General features: G+C 44.5%; 6 non-coding genes across 6 annotated transcripts; all 6 read right to left on the minus strand.

Moving 5' to 3' along the window:
* Positions 1 to 5,267: 5,267 nt before the first annotated feature.
* trnag-gcc (transfer RNA glycine (anticodon GCC)) lies at positions 5,268 to 5,338 on the minus strand. Its single transcript has one exon. It is a non-coding gene; the product is annotated as a tRNA-Gly (tRNA).
* Positions 5,339 to 6,276: 938 nt separating this feature from the next.
* trnag-gcc (transfer RNA glycine (anticodon GCC)) lies at positions 6,277 to 6,346 on the minus strand. Its single transcript has one exon. It is a non-coding gene; the product is annotated as a tRNA-Gly (tRNA).
* Positions 6,347 to 12,116: 5,770 nt separating this feature from the next.
* trnag-gcc (transfer RNA glycine (anticodon GCC)) lies at positions 12,117 to 12,187 on the minus strand. The gene has a single exon. It is a non-coding gene; the product is annotated as a tRNA-Gly (tRNA).
* A 2,239-nt stretch (positions 12,188 to 14,426) lies between these two features.
* trnag-gcc (transfer RNA glycine (anticodon GCC)) lies at positions 14,427 to 14,497 on the minus strand. The gene has a single exon. It is a non-coding gene; the product is annotated as a tRNA-Gly (tRNA).
* Positions 14,498 to 15,435: 938 nt separating this feature from the next.
* trnag-gcc (transfer RNA glycine (anticodon GCC)) lies at positions 15,436 to 15,505 on the minus strand. The gene has a single exon. It is a non-coding gene; the product is annotated as a tRNA-Gly (tRNA).
* Positions 15,506 to 20,577: 5,072 nt separating this feature from the next.
* trnag-gcc (transfer RNA glycine (anticodon GCC)) lies at positions 20,578 to 20,648 on the minus strand. The gene has a single exon. It is a non-coding gene; the product is annotated as a tRNA-Gly (tRNA).
* Between the last annotated feature and the right edge of the window lie 193 nt (positions 20,649 to 20,841).

Here is a 20,841-nt window from a genome sequence, read left to right on the forward strand (position 1 = left end):
GAATAAGTACCGATAAGACTTAGACCTCGGGATTACTAAGTCACGGGTTACAGTAACGTCCGGATGGGACGATGTAATCATTGTCTTCTTCGCAGAACGAGGAAAATGCATTGGCAGGGAATCGAACCTGGGCCTCCGCGTGGCAGGCGAGAATTCTACCACTGAACAACCAATGCACAGGTTATGAAAATCTTAAGTGGTTGAATGGGAAAGAAGTACTAATCATTATAGATAATAGGATAGATGAGTGAGTGAGTGAGAGAGACAGACACAAATGTCTGGTTGTTGCAATTATTTGCCATCCTGTTCTATATAGAACGGGGAAAACGATTGGCCGCGAATCAAGCAATGAATTCCTGCGTGGCAACTGAGATCTCTACCACTGTAGGACCAATGCTCAGGTGACAAGGGTATCAAGTGGATGAACGAGGAATAAGTACCAATCAGACCCAGACCTCAGGATTACTAAGGCGCGGGCATCAGGAACGTCCAGATGGGTCGAAGTAGAAAGAAGTACCAATCATTATAAATAGATGAGTGAGTTAGTGAGAGAGACAGACACAAATGTCTGGTTGTTACAATAATAGCCATCCTCTTCTATATAGATCGGGGATAACCATTGGCCGCGAATCAAGCAACAACCTCCCGAGTGGCAGGTGAGATCTCTACCACTGTCGGACCAATGGTCAGGTGACAAGGGTTTCAAATGGTTGAACGATGAATAAGTACCAATCAGACCCAGACCTCGGGATTACTGAGGCGTGGGATACAGGAACGTCCGGATGGGACGATGTAGAAAGAAGTATCAATCATTATAGATAGATGAGTGAGTGAGTGAGTGAAAGAGAGAGACAGACACAAATGTCTGGTTTTACAATAATAGCCATCCTCTTCTACATAGAATGGGGAAAACCATTGGCCGCGAATCAAGCAACAACCTCCCGAGTGGAAGGAGAGATCTCTACCACTGTAGCACAAATGCTCAGGTGACAAGGGTTTCAAGTGGATGAACGAGGAATATGTAACAATCATTATAGATAGATGAGTGAGTGAGTGACAGAGAAAGAGAGACAAATGTCTGGTTGTTACAATAATAGCCAACCTCTTCTATATAGAACGGAGAAAAAAATTGGCCGCGAATCAAGCAGATACCTCCCGAGTGGCAGGTGAGATCTCTACCACTGTAGGACCAATACTCAGGTGACAAGTGTTTGAACCGGCTGAAGGAGAAATAAGTACCAATCAGAACTTTAACCCATAAAACATGAATGATGCAGCCAACACGAGCCAATGAGGCACAGACGAACCTCTGGATGGCACGATGCAGTCATCGTCGTCTATGCAGAAAGAGGAAAAAGTACCAATCAGACCCAGACCTCAGGATTACTAAGGCGCGGGTATCAGGAACGTCCGGATGGGACGAAGTAGAAAGAAGTACCAATCATTATAAATAGATGAGTGAGTTAGTGAGAGAGAGAGACAGACACAAATGTCTGGTTGTTACAATAATAGCCGTTATTTTCTATATTGAAAAGGGTAAACCATTGGCCGCGAATCAAGCAACGAATTCCCGAGTGGCAGGTGAGATCTCTACCACTGTAGCACAAGTGGTTGAACGTTCAAGTGGTTGAACGAGGAATAAGTACCAATCAGACCAAGACCTCGGGATTACTAAGGCTCGGGAAACAGGAACGTCCGGATGGGACGATGTAGAAAGAAGAACCAATCATTATAGATAGATGAGTGAGTGAGTGAGTGAAAGAGAGAGACAGACACAAATGTCTGGTTGTTTCAATTATTTGCCATCCTCTACTATATAGAACGGGGAAAACCATTGGCCGCGAATCAAGCAAAGGCCTCCCAAGTGGCAGGTGAGGTCTCTACCACTGTAGGACCAATGCTCAGGTGACAAGTGTTTGAACCGGCTGAAGGAGGAATAAGTACCAATCAGAACTTTAACCCATAAAACATGAATGATGCAGCCAACACGAGCCAATGAGGCACAGACGAACCTCTGGAGGGCACGATGCAGTCATCATCATCTATGCAGAAAGAGGAAAAAGTACCAATCAGACCCAAGACCTCAGGATTACTAAGGCGCGGGTATCAGGAACGTCCGGATGGGACGAAGTAGAAAGAAGTTCCAATCATAATAAAAAGATGAGTGAGTTAGTGAGAGAGAGAGACGGACACAAATGTCTGGTTGTTACAATAAAAGCCATCCTCTTCTATATTGAAAAGGGTAAACCATTGGCCGCGAATGAAGCAACAATCTCCCGAGTGGCAGGTGAGATCTCTACCACTGTCGGACGAATGGTCAGGTGACAAGGGTATCAAGTGGATGAACGAGGAATAAGTGCCGATGAGACTTAGATCGCGGGATTACTAAGACACGGGTTACAGTAACGTCCGGATGGGACGATGCAGTCTACGTCGTCTTTGCAGAACGAGGAAAATGCATTGGCCAAGAATCAAACCCGGGCCTCTCAAGTGAATGGCGAGAATTCTACCACTGAACAACCAATGCTCAGGTTATGAAAATCTTAAGTGGTTGAATGGGAAAGAAGTAACAATCATTAAAGATAATTGGATAGATGAGTGAGTGAGTGAGACAGACACAAATGTCTGGTTGTTTCAATTATTTGCCATCCTCTACTATATAGAACGGGGAAAAAAATTGGCCGCGAATCAAGCAGACACCTCCCGAGTGGCAGGTGAGATCTCTACCACTGTAGGAACAATGCTCAGGTGACAAGGGTATCAAGTGGATGAACGAGGAATAAGTTCCAATCATACCCAAACCTCGGGATAACTAAGGCACGGGAAACAGGAACGTCCAGATGGGACGAAGTAGAAAGAAGTACCAATCAGTATAAATAGATGAGTGAGTTAGTAAAAGAGAGAAACAGACACAAATGTCTGGTTGTTACAATAATTCCCATCCACTTCTATATAGAACGGAGAAAAAAATTGGTCACGAATCAAGCAGACACCTCCGAGTGGCAGGTGAGATCTCTACCACTGTAGGACCAATGCTCTGGTGACAAGGGTTTCAAATGGTTGAAAGAGGAATAAGTTCCAATCATACCCAGACCTCGGGATAACTAAGGCACGGGAAACAGGAACGTCCGGATGGGACGATGTAGAAAGAGGTACCAATCTTTATAGATAGATGAGTGAGTGAGAGAGAGAGACAGACACAAATGTCTGGTTGTTAAAATAATAGCCATACTCCTCTACATAGAATGGGGAAAACCATTGGCCGTGAATCAAGCAACAACCTCCCGAGTGGAAGGTGAGATCTCTACCACTGTAGCACAAATGCTCAGGTGACAAGGGTTTAAAGTGGATGAACGAGGAATAAGTACCGATGAGACTTAGACCTCGGGATTACTAAGTCACGGGATACAGTAACGTCCGGATGGGACGATGTAATCATTGTCTTCTTCGCAGAACGAGGAGAATTCATTGGCCGGGAATCGAACCTGGGCCTCCGCGTGGCAGGCGAGAATTCTACCACTGAACAACCAATGCTCAGGTTATGAAAATCTTAAGTGGTTGAATGGGAAAGAAGTACTAATCATTATAGATAATAGGATAGATGAGTGAGTGAGTGAGAGAGACAGACACAAATGTCTGGTTGTTGCAATTATTTGCCATCGTCTTCAATATAGAACGGGGAAAACCATTGGCCGCGAATCAAGCAATGAATTCCCGCGTGGCAACTGAGATCTCTACCACTGTAGGACCAATGCTCAGGTGACAAGGGTATCAAGTGGATGAACGAGGAATAAGTACCAATCAGACCCAGACCTCGGGATTACTAAGGCGTGGGATACAGGAACGTCCGGATGGGACGATGTAGAAAGAAGTACCAATCTTTATAGATAGATGAGTGAGTGAGTGAGACAGACACAAATGTCTGGTTGTTGCAATTATTTGCCATCGTCTTCTATATAGAACGGGGAAAACCATTGGCCGCGAATCAAGCAAAGGCCTCCCTAGTGGCAGGTGAGGTCTCTACGTCTGTAGGACCAATGCTCAGGTGACAAGGGTTCCAAGTGGTTGAACAAGGAATAAAAAACAATCATTATAGATAGATGAGTGAGTGAATGACAGAGAGAGAGACACAAATGTCTGGTTGTTACAATAATAACCAACCTCTTCTTTATAGAACGGGGGAAAAAATAAGCCGCGAATCAAGCAGACACCTCCCGAGTGGCATGTGAGATCTCTACCACTGTCGGACCAATGCTCAAGTGACAAGGGTATCAAGTGGATGAATGAGGAATAAGTACCAATCAGACCCAGACCTCAGGATTACTAAGGCGCGGGTATCAGGAACGTCCAGATGGGACGAAGAAGAAAGAAGTACCAATCATAATAAATAGATGAATGAGTTAGTGAGATAGAGAGACAGACACAAATGTCTGGTTGTTACAATAATAACCAACCTCTTCTTTATAGAACGGAGAAAAAAATTGGCCACGAATCAAGCAGACACCTCCGAGTGGCAGGTGAGATCTCTACCACTGTAGGACCAATGCTCAGGTGACAAGGGTTTCAAATGGTTGAAAGAGGAATAAGTTCCAATCATACCCAGACCTCGGGATAACTAAGGCACGGGAAACAGGAACGTCCGGATGGGACGATGTAGAAAGAGGTACCAATCTTTATAGATAGATGAGTGAGTGAGAGAGAGAGACAGACAAAAATGTCTGGTTGTTAAAATAATAGCCATACTCTTCTACATAGAATGGGGAAAACCATTGGCCGCGAATCAAGCAACAACCTCCCGAGTGGAAGGTGAGATCTCTACCACTGTCGGACCAATGGTCAGGTGACAAGGGTTTGAAATGGTTGAACGATGAATAAGTACCAATCAGACCCAGACCTCAGGGTTACTAAGGTGCGGGTATCAGGAACGTCCAGATGGGACGAAGTAGAAAGAAGTACCAATCATTAAAATAGATGAGTGAGTTAGTGAGAGAAAGAGACAGACACAAATGTCTGGTTGTTACAATAATAGCCATCCTCTTCTATATAGATCGGGGATAACCATTGGCCGCGAATCAAGCAACAACCTCCCGAGTGGCAAGTGAGATCCCTACCACTGTCGGACCAATGGTCAGGTGACAAGGGTTTCAAGTGGATGAACGAGGAATAAGTACCGATGAGACTTAGACCTCGGGATTACTAAATCACGGGTTACAGTAACGTCCAGATGGGACGATGTTATCATTGTCTTCTTCGCAGAACGAGGAAAATGCATTGGCTGGGAATCGAACCCGGGCCTCCCGCGTGGCAGGCGAGAATTCTACCACTGAACAACCAATGCTCACGTTATGAAAATCTTAAGTGGTTGAATGGGAAAGATGTACCAATCATTAAAGATAATTGGATAGATGAGTGAGTGAGTGAGACAGACACAAATGTCTGGTTGTTACAATAATAAACAACCTCTTCTTTATAGAACGGGGGAAGAAATGAGCCGCAAATCAAGCAGACACCTCCCGAATGTGGCATGTGAGATCTCTACCACTGTAGGACCAATGCTCAGGTGACAAGGGTATCAAGTGGATGAACGAGGAATAAGTACCAATCAGACCCAGACCTCAGGATTACTAAGGCGCGGGTATCAGGAATGTTCAGATAGGATGAAGTAGAAAGAAGTACCAATCATTATAAATAGATGAGTGACTTAGTGAGAGAGAGAGACAGACACAAATGTCTGGTTGTTACAATAATTCCCATCCTCTTCTATATAGAACGGAGAAAAAAATTGGCCAAGAATCAAGTAGACACCTCCGAGTGGCAGGTGAGATCTCTACCACTGTAGGACCAATGCTCAGGTGACAAGGGTTTCAAATGGTTGAAAGAGGAATAAGTTCCAATCATACCCAGACCTCGGGATAACTAAGGCACGGGAAACAGGAACGTCCGGATGGGACGATGTCGAAAGAGGTACCAATCTTTATAGATAGAGGAGTGAGTGAGAGAGAGAGACAGACACAAATGTTTGGTTGTTAAAATAAAAGCCATACTCTTCTACATAGAATGGGGAAAACCATTGGCCGCGAATCAAGCAACAACCTCCCGAGTGGAAGGTGAGATCTCTGCCACTGTAGCACAAATGCTCAGGTGACAAGGGTTTCAAGTGGATGAACGAGGAATAAGTACCGATGAGACTTAGACCTCGGGATTACTAAGTCACGGGTTACAGTAACGACCGGATGGGACGATGTAATCATTGTCTTCTTCGCAGAACGAGGAAAATGCATTGGCCGGGAATCGAACCTGGGCCTCCGCGTGGCAGGCGAGAATTCTACCACTGAACAACCAATGCTCAGGTTATGAAAATCTTAAGTGGTTGAATGGGAAAGAAGTACTAATCATTATAGATAATAGGATAGATGAGTGAGTGAGTGAGAGAGACAGACACAAATGTCTGGTTGTTGCAATTATTTGCCATCCTGTTCTATATAGAACGGGGAAAACGATTGGCCGCGAATCAAGCAATGAATTCCCGCGTGGCAACTGAGATCTCTACGTCTGTAGGACCAATGCTCAGGTGACAAGGGTATCAAGTGTATGAACGAGGAATAAGTACTAATCAGACCCAGACCTCGGGATTACTAAGGCGTGGGATACAGGAACGTCCGGATGGGACGATGTAGAAAGAAGTACCAATCTTTATAGATAGATGAGTGAGTGAGTGAGACAGACACAAATGTCTGGTTGTTGCAATTATTTGCCATCGTCTTCTATATAGAACGGGGAAAACCATTGGCCGCGAATCAAGCAAAGGCCTCCCTAGTGGCAGGTGAGGTCTCTACGTCTGTAGGACCAATGCTCAGGTGACAAGGGTTCCAAGTGGTTGAACAAGGAATATGTAACAATCATTATAGATAGATGAGTGAGTGAGTGACAGAGATAGAGAGACAAATGTCTGGTTGTTACAATAATAGCCAACCTCTTCTATATAGAACGGATTCCCATCTAATTCTAATCTAATTCCCATCCTCTTCTATATAGAACGGAGAAAAAAATTGGCCACGAATCAAGCAACAACCTCCCGCGTGGCAGGCGAGAATTCTACCACTGAACAACCAATGCTCAGGTTATGAGAATCTTAAGTGGTTGAATGGGAAAGAAGTACCAATCATTATAGATAATAGGATAGATGAGTGAGGGAGTGAGAGAGACAGACACAAATGTCTGGTTGTTGCAATTATTTGCCATCCTGTTCTATATAGAACGGGGAAAACGATTGGCCGCGAATCAAGCAACAACCTCCCAAGTGGAAGGTGAGATTTCTTCCACTGAAGCACAAATGCTCAGGTTATGAAAATCTTAAGTGGTTGAATGGGAAAGAAGTACTAATCATTATAGATAATAGGATAGATGAGTGAGTGAGTGAGAGAGACAGACACAAATGTCTGGTTGTTGCAATTATTTGCCATCGTCTTCAATATAGAACGGGGAAAACCATTGGCCGCGAATCAAGCAATGAATTCCCGCGTGGCAACTGAGATCTCTACCACTGTAGGACCAATGCTCAGGTGACAAGGGTATCAAGTGGATGAACGAGGAATAAGTACCAATCAGACCCAGACCTCGGGATTACTAAGGCGTGGGATACAGGAACGTCCGGATGGGACGATGTAGAAAGAAGTACCAATCTTTATAGATAGATGAGTGAGTGAGTGAGACAGACACAAATGTCTGGTTGTTGCAATTATTTGCCATCGTCTTCTATATAGAACGGGGAAAACCATTGGCCGCGAATCAAGCAAAGGTCTCCCTAGTGGCAGGTGAGGTCTCTACGTCTGTAGGACCAATGCTCAGGTGACAAGGGTTCCAAGTGGTTGAACAAGGAATAAAAAACAATCATTATAGATAGATGAGTGAGTGAATGACAGAGAGAGAGACACAAATGTCTGGTTGTTACAATAATAACCAACCTCTTCTTTATAGAACGGGGGAAAAAATAAGCCGCGAATCAAGCAGACACCTCCCGAGTTGCATGTGAGATCTCTACCACTGTCGGACCAATGCTCAAGTGACAAGGGTATCAAGTGGATGAACGAGGAATAAGTACCAATCAGACCCAGACCTCAGGATTACTAAGGCGCGGGTATCAGGAACGTCCAGATGGGACGAAGAAGAAAGAAGTACCAATCATAATAAATAGATGAATGAGTTAGTGAGATAGAGAGACAGACACAAATGTCTGGTTGTTACAATAATAACCAACCTCTTCTTTATAGAACGGAGAAAAAAATTGGCCACGAATCAAGCAGACACCTCCGAGTGGCAGGTGAGATCTCTACCACTGTAGGACCAATGCTCAGGTGACAAGGGTTTCAAATGGTTGAAAGAGGAATAAGTTCCAATCATACCCAGACCTCGGGATAACTAAGGCACGGGAAACAGGAACGTCCGGATGGGACGATGTAGAAAGAGGTACCAATCTTTATAGATAGATGAGTGAGTGAGAGAGAGAGACAGACAAAAATGTCTGGTTGTTAAAATAATAGCCATACTCTTCTACATAGAATGGGGAAAACCATTGGCCGCGAATCAAGCAACAACCTCCCGAGTGGAAGGTGAGATCTCTACCACTGTCGGACCAATGGTCAGGTGACAAGGGTTTGAAATGGTTGAACGATGAATAAGTACCAATCAGACCCAGACCTCAGGGATACTAAGGTGCGGGTATCAGGAACGTCCAGATGGGACGAAGTAGAAAGAAGTACCAATCATTAAAATAGATGAGTGAGTTAGTGAGAGAGAGAGACAGACACAAATGTCTGGTTGTTACAATAATAGCCATCCTCTTCTATATAGATCGGGGATAACCATTGGCCGCGAATCAAGCAACAACCTCCCGAGTGGCAGGTGAGATCCCTACCACTGTCGGACCAATGGTCAGGTGACAAGGGTTTCAAATGGTTGAACGATGAATAAGTACCAATCAGACCCAGACCTCGGGATTACTAAGGCGCGGGTTTCAGGAACGTCCAGATGGGACGAAGTAGAAAGAAGTACCAATCTTTATAGATAGATGAGTGAGTGAGTGAGACAGACACAAATGTCTGGTTGTTGCAATTATTTGCCATCGTCTTCTATATAGAACGGGGAAAACCATTGGCCGCGAATCAAGCAAAGGCCTCCCTAGTGGCAGGTGAGGTCTCTACGTCTGTAGGACCAATGCTCAGGTGACAAGGGTTCCAAGTGGTTGAACAAGGAATAAAAAACAATCATTATAGATAGATGAGTGAGTGAATGACAGAGAGAGAGACACAAATGTCTGGTTGTTACAATAATAACCAACCTCTTCTTTATAGAACGGGGGAAAATATAAGCCGCGAATCAAGCAGACACCTCCCGAGTGGCAGGTGAGATCTCTACCACTGTAGGACCAATGCTCAAGTGACAAGGGTTTCAAGTGTATGAACGAGGAATAAGTACCAATCAGACCCAGACCTCAGGATTACTAAGGCGCGGGTATCAGGAACGTCCAGATGGGACGAAGAAGAAAGAAGTACCAATCATAATAAATAGATGAATGAGTTAGTGAGATAGAGAGACAGACACAAATGTCTGGTTGTTACAATAATAACCAACCTCTTCTTTTTAGAACGGAGAAAAAAATTGGCCACGAATCAAGCAGACACCTCCGAGTGGCAGGTGAGATCTCTACCACTGTAGGACCAATGCTCAGGTGACAAGGGTTTCAAATGGTTGAAAGAGGAATAAGTTCCAATCATACCCAGACCTCGGGATAACTAAGGCACGGGAAACAGGAACGTCCGAATGGGACGATGTAGAAAGAGGTACCAATCTTTATAGATAGATGAGTGAGTGAGAGAGAGAGACAGACAAAAATGTCTGGTTGTTAAAATAATAGCCATACTCTTCTACATAGAATGGGGAAAACCATTGGCCGCGAATCAAGCAACAACCTCCCGAGTGGAAGGTGAGATCTCTACCACTGTCGGACCAATGGTCAGGTGACAAGGGTTTGAAATGGTTGAACGATGAATAAGTACCAATCAGACCCAGACCTCAGGGATACTAAGGTGCGGGTATCAGGAACGTCCAGATGGGAGGAAGTAGAAAGAAGTACCAATCATTAAAATAGATGAGTGAGTTAGTGAGAGAGAGAGACAGACACAAATGTCTGGTTGTTACAATAATTCCCATCCTCTTCTATATAGAACGGAGAAAAAAATTGGCCACGAATCAAGCAGACACCTCCGAGTTGCAGGTGAGATCTCTACCACTGTAGGACCAATGCTCAGGTGACAAGGGTTTCAAATGGTTGAAAGAGGAATAAGTTCCAATCATACCCAGACCTCGGGATAACTAAGGCACGGGAAACAGGAACGTCCGGATGGGACGATGTAGAAAGAGGTACCAATGTTTATATATAGATGAGTGAGTTAGTGAGAGAGAGAGACAGACACAAATGTCTGGTTGTTACAATAATAGCCATCCTCTTCTATATAGATCGGGGATAACCATTGGCCGCGAATCAAGCAACAACCTCCCGAGTGGAATGTGAGATCTCTACCACTGTAGCACAAATGCTCAGGTGACAAGGGTTTCAAATGGTTGAACGATGAATAAGTACCAATCAGACCCAGACCTCGGGATTAGTAAGGCGTGGGATACAGGAACGTCCGGATGGGACGATGTAGAAGGAAGTACCAATCATTATAGATAGATGAGTGAGTGAGTGAAAGAGAGAGACAGACACAAATGTCTGGTTGTTACAATAATAGCCATCGTCTTCTATATAGAACGGGGAAAACCATTGGCCGCGAATCAAGCAAAGGCCTCCCTAGTGGCAGGTGAGGTCTCTACGTCTGTAGGACCAATGCTCAGGTGACAAGGGTTCCAAGTGGTTGAACAAGGAATAAAAAACAATCATTATAGATAGATGAGTGAGTGAATGACAGAGAGAGAGACACAAATGTCTGGTTGTTACAATAATAACCAACCTCTTCTTTATAGAACGGGGGAAAATATAAGCCGCGAATCAAGCAGACACCTCCCGAGTGGCAGGTGAGATCTCTACCACTGTAGGACCAATGCTCAGGTGACAAGGGTTTCAAATGGTTGAAAGAGGAATAAGTACCAATCAGACCCAGACCTCAGGATTACTAAGGCGCGGGTATCAGGAACGTCCAGATGGGACGAAGTAGAAAGAAGTACCAATCATTATAAATAGATGAGTGAGTTAGTGAGAGAGAGAGACAGACACAAATGTCTGGTTGTTACAATAATTCCCATCCTCTTCTATATAGAACGGAGAAAAAAATTGGCCACGAATCAAGCAGACACCTCCGAGTTGCAGGTGAGATCTCTACCACTGTAGGACCAATGCTCAGGTGACAAGGGTTTCAAATGGTTGAAAGAGGAATAAGTTCCAATCATACCCAGACCTCGGGATAACTAAGGCACGGGAAACAGGAACGTCCGGATGGGACGATGTAGAAAGAGGTACCAATCTTTATAGATAGATGAGTGAGTGAGAGAGAGAGACAGACACAAATGTCTGTTTGTTAAAATAATAGCCATACTCTTCTACATAGAATGGGGAAAACCATTGGCCGCGAATCAAGCAACAACCTCCCGAGTGTAAGGTGAGATCTCTACCACTGTCGGACCAATGGTCAGGTGACAAGGGTTTGAAATGGTTGAACGATGAATAAGTACCAATCAGACCCAGACCTCAGGGTTACTAAGGTGCGGGTATCAGGAACGTCCAGATGGGACGAAGTAGAAAGAAGTACCAATCATTATAAATAGATGAGTGAGTTAGTGAGAGAGAGAGACAGACACAAATGTCTGGTTGTTACAATAATAGCCATCCTCTTCTATATAGATCGGGGATAACCATTGGCCGCGAATCAAGCAACAACCTCCCGAGTGGAAGGTGAGATCTCTACCACTGTAGCACAAATGCTCAGGTGACAAGGGTTTCAAGTGGATGAACGAGGAATAAGTACCGATGAGACTTAGATTTCGGGATTACTAAGTCACGGGTTACAGTAACGTCCGGATGGGACGATGTAATCATTGTCTTCTTCGCAGAACGAGGAAAATGCATTGGCCGGGAATCGAACCCTGGCCTCCCGCGTGGCAGGCGAGAATTCTACCACTGAACAACCAATGCTCAGGTTATGAGAATCTTAAGTGGTTGAATGGGAAAGAAGTACCAATCATTATAGATAATAGGATAGATGAGTGAGGGAGTGAGAGAGACAGACACAAATGTCTGGTTGTTGCAATTATTTGCCATCCTGTTCTATATAGAACGGGGAAAACGATTGGCCGCGAATCAAGCAACAACCTCCCAAGTGGAAGGTGAGATCTCTTCCACTGAAGCACAAATGCTCAGGTTATGAAAATCTTAAGTGGTTGAATGGGAAAGAAGTACTAATCATTATAGATAATAGGATAGATGAGTGAGTGAGTGAGAGAGACAGACACAAATGTCTGGTTGTTGCAATTATTTGCCATCGTCTTCAATATAGAACGGGGAAAACCATTGGCCGCGAATCAAGCAATGAATTCCCGCGTGGCAACTGAGATCTCTACCACTGTAGGACCAATGCTCAGGTGACAAGGGTATCAAGTGGATGAACGAGGAATAAGTACCAATCAGACCCAGACCTCGGGATTACTAAGGCGTGGGATACAGGAACGTCCGGATGGGACGATGTAGAAAGAAGTACCAATCTTTATAGATAGATGAGTGAGTGAGTGAGACAGACACAAATGTCTGGTTGTTGCAATTATTTGCCATCGTCTTCTATATAGAACGGGGAAAACCATTGGCCGCGAATCAAGCAAAGGCCTCCCTAGTGGCAGGTGAGGTCTCTACGTCTGTAGGACCAATGCTCAGGTGACAAGGGTTCCAAGTGGTTGAACAAGGAATAAAAAACAATCATTATAGATAGATGAGTGAGTGAATGACAGAGAGAGAGACACAAATGTCTGGTTGTTACAATAATAACCAACCTCTTCTTTATAGAACGGGGGAAAAAATAAGCCGCGAATCAAGCAGACACCTCCCGAGTGGCATGTGAGATCTCTACCACTGTCGGACCAATGCTCAAGTGACAAGGGTATCAAGTGGATGAACGAGGAATAAGTACCAATCAGACCCAGACCTCAGGATTACTAAGGCGCGGGTATCAGGAACGTCCAGATGGGACGAAGAAGAAAGAAGTACCAATCATAATAAATAGATGAATGAGTTAGTGAGATAGAGAGACAGACACAAATGTCTGGTTGTTACAATAATAACCAACCTCTTCTTTATAGAACGGAGAAAAAAATTGGCCACGAATCAAGCAGACACCTCCGAGTGGCAGGTGAGATCTCTACCACTGTAGGACCAATGCTCAGGTGACAAGGGTTTCAAATGGTTGAAAGAGGAATAAGTTCCAATCATACCCAGACCTCGGGATAACTAAGGCACGGGAAACAGGAACGTCCGGATGGGACGATGTAGAAAGAGGTACCAATCTTTATAGATAGATGAGTGAGTGAGAGAGAGAGACAGACAGAAATGTCTGGTTGTTAAAATAATAGCCATACTCTTCTACATAGAATGGGGAAAACCATTGGCCGCGAATCAAGCAACAACCTCCCGAGTGGAAGGTGAGATCTCTACCACTGTCGGACCAATGGTCAGGTGACAAGGGTTTGAAATGGTTGAACGATGAATAAGTACCAATCAGACCCAGACCTCAGGGATACTAAGGTGCGGGTATCAGGAACGTCCAGATGGGACGAAGTAGAAAGAAGTACCAATCATTAAAATAGATGAGTGAGTTAGTGAGAGAGAGAGACAGACACAAATGTCTGGTTGTTACAATAATAGCCATCCTCTTCTATATAGATCGGGGATAACCATTGGCCGCGAATCAAGCAACAACCTCCCGAGTGGCAGGTGAGATCCCTACCACTGTCGGACCAATGGTCAGGTGACAAGGGTTTCAAATGGTTGAACGATGAATAAGTACCAATCAGACCCAGACCTCGGGATTACTAAGGCGCGGGTTTCAGGAACGTCCAGATGGGACGAAGTAGAAAGAAGTACCAATCTTTATAGATAGATGAGTGAGTGAGTGAGACAGACACAAATGTCTGGTTGTTACAATAATAGCCATCCTCTTCTATATAGATCGGGGATAAACATTGGCCGCGAATCAAGCAACAACCTCCCGAGTGGAAGTTGAGATCTCTGCCACTGTAGCACAAATGCTCAGGTGACAAGGGTTTCAAGTGGATGAACGAGGAATAAGTACCGATGAGACTTAGACCTCGGGATTACTAAGTCACGGGTTACAGTAACGTCTAGATGGGACGATGTAATCATTGTCTTCTTCGCAGAACGAGGAAAATGCATTGGCTGGGAATCGAACCCAGGCCTCCCTAGTGGCAGGCGAGAATTCTACCACTGAACAACCAATGCTCAGGTTATGAAAATCTTAAGTGGTTGAATGGGAAAGATGTACCAATCATTAAAGATAATTGGATAGATGAGTGAGTGAGTGAGACAGACACAAATGTCTGGTTGTTACAATAATAACCAACCTCTTCTTTATAGAACGGGGGAAAAAATGAGCCGCAAATCAAGCAGACACCTCCCGAATGTGGCATGTGAGATCTCTACCACTGTAGGACCAATGCTCAGGTGACAAGGGTATCAAGTGGATGAACGAGGAATAAGTACCAATCAGACCCAGACCTCAGGATTACTTAGGCGCGGGTATCAGGAATGTTCAGATAGGACAAAGTAGAAAGAAGTACCAATCATTATAAATAGATGAGTGACTTAGTGAGAGAGAGAGACAGACACAAATGTCTGGTTGTTACAATAATTCCCATCCTCTTCTATATAGAACGGAGAAAAAAATTGGCCACGAATCAAGCAGACACCTCCGAGTGGCAGGTGAGATCTCTACCACTGTAGGACCAATGCTCAGGTGACAAGGGTTTCAAATGGTTGAAAGAGGAATAAGTTCCAATCATACCCAGACCTCGGGATAACTAAGGCACGGGAAACAGGAACGTCCGGATGGGACGATGTCGAAAGAGGTACCAATCTTTATAGATAGATGAGTGAGTGAGAGAGAGAGACAGACACAAATGTCTGGTTGTTAAAATAAAAGCCATACTCTTCTACATAGAATGGGGAAAACCATTGGCCGCGAATCAAGCAACAACCTCCCGAGTGGAAGGTGAGATCTCTACCACTGTAGCACAAATGCTCAGGTGATAAGGGTTTCAAGTGGATGAACTAGGAATAAGTACCGATGAGACTTAGACCTCGGGATTACTAAGTCACGGGTTACAGTAACGACCGGATGGGACGATGTAATCATTGTCTTCTTCGCAGAACGAGGAAAATGCATTGGCCGGGAATCGAACCTGGGCCTCCGCGTGGCAGGCGAGAATTCTACCACTGAACAACCAATGCTCAGGTTATGAAAATCTTAAGTGGTTGAATGGGAAAGAAGTACTAATCATTATAGATAATAGGATAGATGAGTGAGTGAGTGAGAGAGACAGACACAAATGTCTGGTTGTTGCAATTATTTGCCATCCTGTTCTATATAGAACGGGGAAAACGATTGGCCGCGAATCAAGCAATGAATTCCCGCGTGGCAACTGAGATCTCTACGTCTGTAGGACCAATGCTCAGGTGACAAGGGTTTCGAGTGGTTGAACAAGGAATATGTAACAATCAGACCCAGACCTCAGGATTACTAAGGCGCGGGCATCAGGAACGTCCAGATGGGACGAAGTAGAAAGAAGTACCAATCATTATAAATAGATGAGTGAGTTAGTGAGAGAGAGAGACAGACACAAATGTCTGGTTGTTACAATAATAGCCATCCTCTTCTATATAGATCGGGGATAACCATTGGCCGCGAATCAAGCAACAACCTCCCGAGTGGCAGGTGAGATCTCTACCACTGTCGGACCAATGGTCAGGTGACAAGGGTTTCAAATGGTTGAACGATGAATAAGTACCAATCAGACCCAGACCTCGGGATTACTAAGGCGCGGGTTTCAGGAACGTCCAGATGGGACGAAGTAGAAAGAAGTACCAATCTTTATAGATAGATGAGTGAGTGAGTGAGACAGACACAAATGTCTGGTTGTTGCAATTATTTGCCATCGTCTTCTATATAGAACGGGGAAAACCATTGGCCGCGAATCAAGCAAAGGCCTCCCTAGTGGCAGGTGAGGTCTCTACGTCTGTAGGACCAATGCTCAGGTGACAAGGGTTCCAAGTGGTTGAACAAGGAATAAAAAACAATCATTATAGATAGATGAGTGAGTGAATGACAGAGAGAGAGACACAAATGTCTGGTTGTTACAATAATAACCAACCTCTTCTTTATAGAACGGGGGAAAATATAAGCCGCGAATCCAGCAGACACCTCCCGAGTGGCAGGTGAGATCTCTACCACTGTAGGACCAATGCTCAGGTGACAAGGGTTTCAAATGGTTGAAAGAGGAATAAGTACCAATCAGACCCAGACCTCAGGATTACTAAGGCGCGGGTATCAGGAACGTCCAGATGGGACGAAGTAGAAAGAAGTACCAATCATTATAAATAGATGAGTGAGTTAGTGAGAGAGAGAGACAGACACAAATGTCTGGTTGTTACAATAATTCCCATCCTCTTCTATATAGAACGGAGAAAAAAATTGGCCACGAATCAAGCAGACACCTCCGAGTTGCAGGTGAGATCTCTACCACTGTAGGACCAATGCTCAGGTGACAAGGGTTTCAAATGGTTGAAAGAGGAATAAGTTCCAATCATACCCAGACCTCGGGATAACTAAGGCACGGGAAACAGGAACGTCCGGATGGGACGATGTAGAAAGAGGTACCAATCTTTATAGATAGATGAGTGAGTGAGAGAGAGAGACAGACACAAATGTCTGTTTGTTAAAATAATAGCCATACTCTTCTACATAGAATGGGGAAAACCATTGGCCGCGAATCAAGCAACAACCTCCCGAGTGTAAGGTGAGATCTCTACCACTGTCGGACCAATGGTCAGGTGACAAGGGTTTGAAATGGTTGAACGATGAATAAGTACCAATCAGACCCAGACCTCAGGGTTACTAAGGTGCGGGTATCAGGAACGTCCAGATGGGACGAAGTAGAAAGAAGTACCAATCATTAAAATAGATGAGTGAGTTAGTGAGAGAGAGAGACAGACACAAATGTCTGGTTGTTACAATAATAGCCATCCTCTTCTATATAGATCGGGGATAACCATTGGCCGCGAATCAAGCAACAACCTCCCGAGTGGCAGGTGAGATCCCTACCACTGTCGGACCAATGGTCAGGTGACAAGGGTTTCAAATGGTTGAACGATGAATAAGTACCAATCAGACCCAGACCTCGGGATTACTAAGGCGCGGGTTTCAGGAACGTCCAGATGGGACGAAGTAGAAAGAAGTACCAATCTTTATAGATAGATGAGTGAGTGAGTGAGACAGACACAAATGTCTGGTTGTTGCAATTATTTGCCATCGTCTTCTATATAGAACGGGGAAAACCATTGGCCGCGAATCAAGCAAAGGCCTCCCTAGTGGCAGGTGAGGTCTCTACGTCTGTAGGACCAATGCTCAGGTGACAAGGGTTCCAAGTGGTTGAACAAGGAATAAAAAACAATCATTTTAGATAGATGAGTGAGTGAATGACAGAGAGAGAGACACAAATGTCTGGTTGTTACAATAATAACCAACCTCTTCTTTATAGAACGGGGGAAAATATAAGCCGCGAATCAAGCAGACACCTCCCGAGTGGCAGGTGAGATCTCTACCACTGTAGGACCAATGCTCAAGTGACAAGGGTATCAAGTGTATGAACGAGGAATAAGTACCAATCAGACCCAGACCTCAGGATTACTAAGGCGCGGGTATCAGGAACGTCCAGATGGGACGAAGAAGAAAGAAGTACCAATCATAATAAATAGATGAATGAGTTAGTGAGATAGAGAGACAGACACAAATGTCTGGTTGTTACAATAATAACCAACCTCTTCTTTTTAGAACGGAGAAAAAAATTGGCCACGAATCAAGCAGACACCTCCGAGTGGCAGGTGAGATCTCTACCACTGTAGGACCAATGCTCAGGTGACAAGGGTTTCAAATGGTTGAAAGAGGAATAAGTTCCAATCATACCCAGACCTCGGGATAACTAAGGCACGGGAAACAGGAACGTCCGGATGGGACGATGTAGAAAGAGGTACCAATCTTTATAGATAGATGAGTGAGTGAGAGAGAGAGACAGACAAAAATGTCTGGTTGTTAAAATAATAGCCATACTCTTCTACATAGAATGGGGAAAACCATTGGCCGCGAATCAAGCAACAACCTCCCGAGTGGAAGGTGAGATCTCTACCACTGTCGGACCAATGGTCAGGTGACAAGGGTTTGAAATGGTTGAACGATGAATAAGTACCAATCAGACCCAGACCTCAGGGATACTAAGGTGCGGGTATCAGGAACGTCCAGATGGGAGGAAGTAGAAAGAAGTACCAATCATTAAAATAGATGAGTGAGTTAGTGAGAGAGAGAGACAGACACAAATGTCTGGTTGTTACAATAATTCCCATCCTCTTCTATATAGAACGGAGAAAAAAATTGGCCACGAATCAAGCAGACACCTCCGAGTTGCAGGTGAGATCTCTACCACTGTAGGACCAATGCTCAGGTGACAAGGGTTTCAAATGGTTGAAAGAGGAATAAGTTCCAATCATACCCAGACCTCGGGATAACTAAGGCACGGGAAACAGGAACGTCCGGATGGGACGATGTAGAAAGAGGTACCAATGTTTATATATAGATGAGTGAGTTAGTGAGAGAGAGAGACAGACACAAATGTCTGGTTGTTACAATAATAGCCATCCTCTTCTATATAGATCGGGGATAACCATTGGCCGCGAATCAAGCAACAACCTCCCGAGTGGAATGTGAGATCTCTACCACTGTAGCACAAATGCTCAGGTGACAAGGGTTTCAAATGGTTGAACGATGAATAAGTACCAATCAGACCCAGACCTCGGGATTAGTAAGGCGTGGGATACAGGAACGTCCGGATGGGACGATGTAGAAGGAAGTACCAATCATTATAGATAGATGAGTGAGTGAGTGAAAGAGAGAGACAGACACAAATGTCTGGTTGTTACAATAATAGCCATCGTCTTCTATATAGAACGGGGAAAACCACTGGCCGCGAATCAAGCAAAGGCCTCCCTAGTGGCAGGTGAGGTCTCTACGTCTGTAGGACCAATGCTCAGGTGACAAGGGTTCCAAGTGGTTGAACAAGGAATAAAAAACAATCATTATAGATAGATGAGTGAGTGAATGACAGAGAGAGAGACACAAATGTCTGGTTGTTACAATAATAACCAACCTCTTCTTTATAGAACGGGGGAAAATATAAGCCGCGAATCAAGCAGACACCTCCCGAGTGGCAGGTGAGATCTCTACCACTGTAGGACCAATGCTCAGGTGACAAGGGTTTCAAATGGTTGAAAGAGGAATAAGTACCAATCAGACCCAGACCTCAGGATTACTAAGGCGCGGGTATCAGGAACGTCCAGATGGGACGAAGTAGAAAGAAGTACCAATCATTATAAATAGATGAGTGAGTTAGTGAGAGAGAGAGACAGACACAAATGTCTGGTTGTTACAATAATTCCCATCCTCTTCTATATAGAACGGAGAAAAAAATTGGCCACGAATCAAGCAGACACCTCCGAGTTGCAGGTGAGATCTCTACCACTGTAGGACCAATGCTCAGGTGACAAGGGTTTCAAATGGTTGAAAGAGGAATAAGTTCCAATCATACCCAGACCTCGGGATAACTAAGGCACGGGAAACAGGAACGTCCGGATGGGACGATGTAGAAAGAGGTACCAATCTTTATAGATAGATGAGTGAGTGAGAGAGAGAGACAGACACAAATGTCTGTTTGTTAAAATAATAGCCATACTCTTCTACATAGAATGGGGAAAACCATTGGCCGCGAATCAAGCAACAACCTCCCGAGTGTAAGGTGAGATCTCTACCACTGTCGGACCAATGGTCAGGTGACAAGGGTTTGAAATGGTTGAACGATGAATAAGTACCAATCAGACCCAGACCTCAGGGTTACTAAGGTGCGGGTATCAGGAACGTCCAGATGGGACGAAGTAGAAAGAAGTACCAATCATTATAAATAGATGAGTGAGTTAGTGAGAGAGAGAGACAGACACAAATGTCTGGTTGTTACAATAATAGCCATCCTCTTCTATATAGATCGGGGATAACCATTGGCCGCGAATCAAGCAACAACCTCCCGAGTGGAAGGTGAGATCTCTACCACTGTAGCACAAATGCTCAGGTGACAAGGGTTTCAAGTGGATGAACGAGGAATAAGTACCGATGAGACTTAGATTTCGGGATTACTAAGTCACGGGTTACAGTAACGTCCGGATGGGACGATGTAATCATTGTCTTCTTCGCAGAACGAGGAAAATGCATTGGCCGGGAATCGAACCCTGGCCTCCCGCGTGGCAGGCGAGAATTCTACCACTGAACAACCAATGCTCAGGTTATGAGAATCTTAAGTGGTTGAATGGGAAAGAAGTACCAATCATTATAGATAATAGGATAGATGAGTGAGGGAGTGAGAGAGACAGACACAAATGTCTGGTTGTTGCAATTATTTGCCATCCTGTTCTATATAGAACGGGGAAAACGATTGGCCGCGAATCAAGCAACAACCTCCCAAGTGGAAGGT

The sequence above is a fragment of the Amia ocellicauda genome, chromosome 13, assembly GCF_036373705.1.
Source record: "Amia ocellicauda isolate fAmiCal2 chromosome 13, fAmiCal2.hap1, whole genome shotgun sequence".
Classification (NCBI taxonomy): Eukaryota; Metazoa; Chordata; class Actinopteri; order Amiiformes; family Amiidae; genus Amia; species Amia ocellicauda.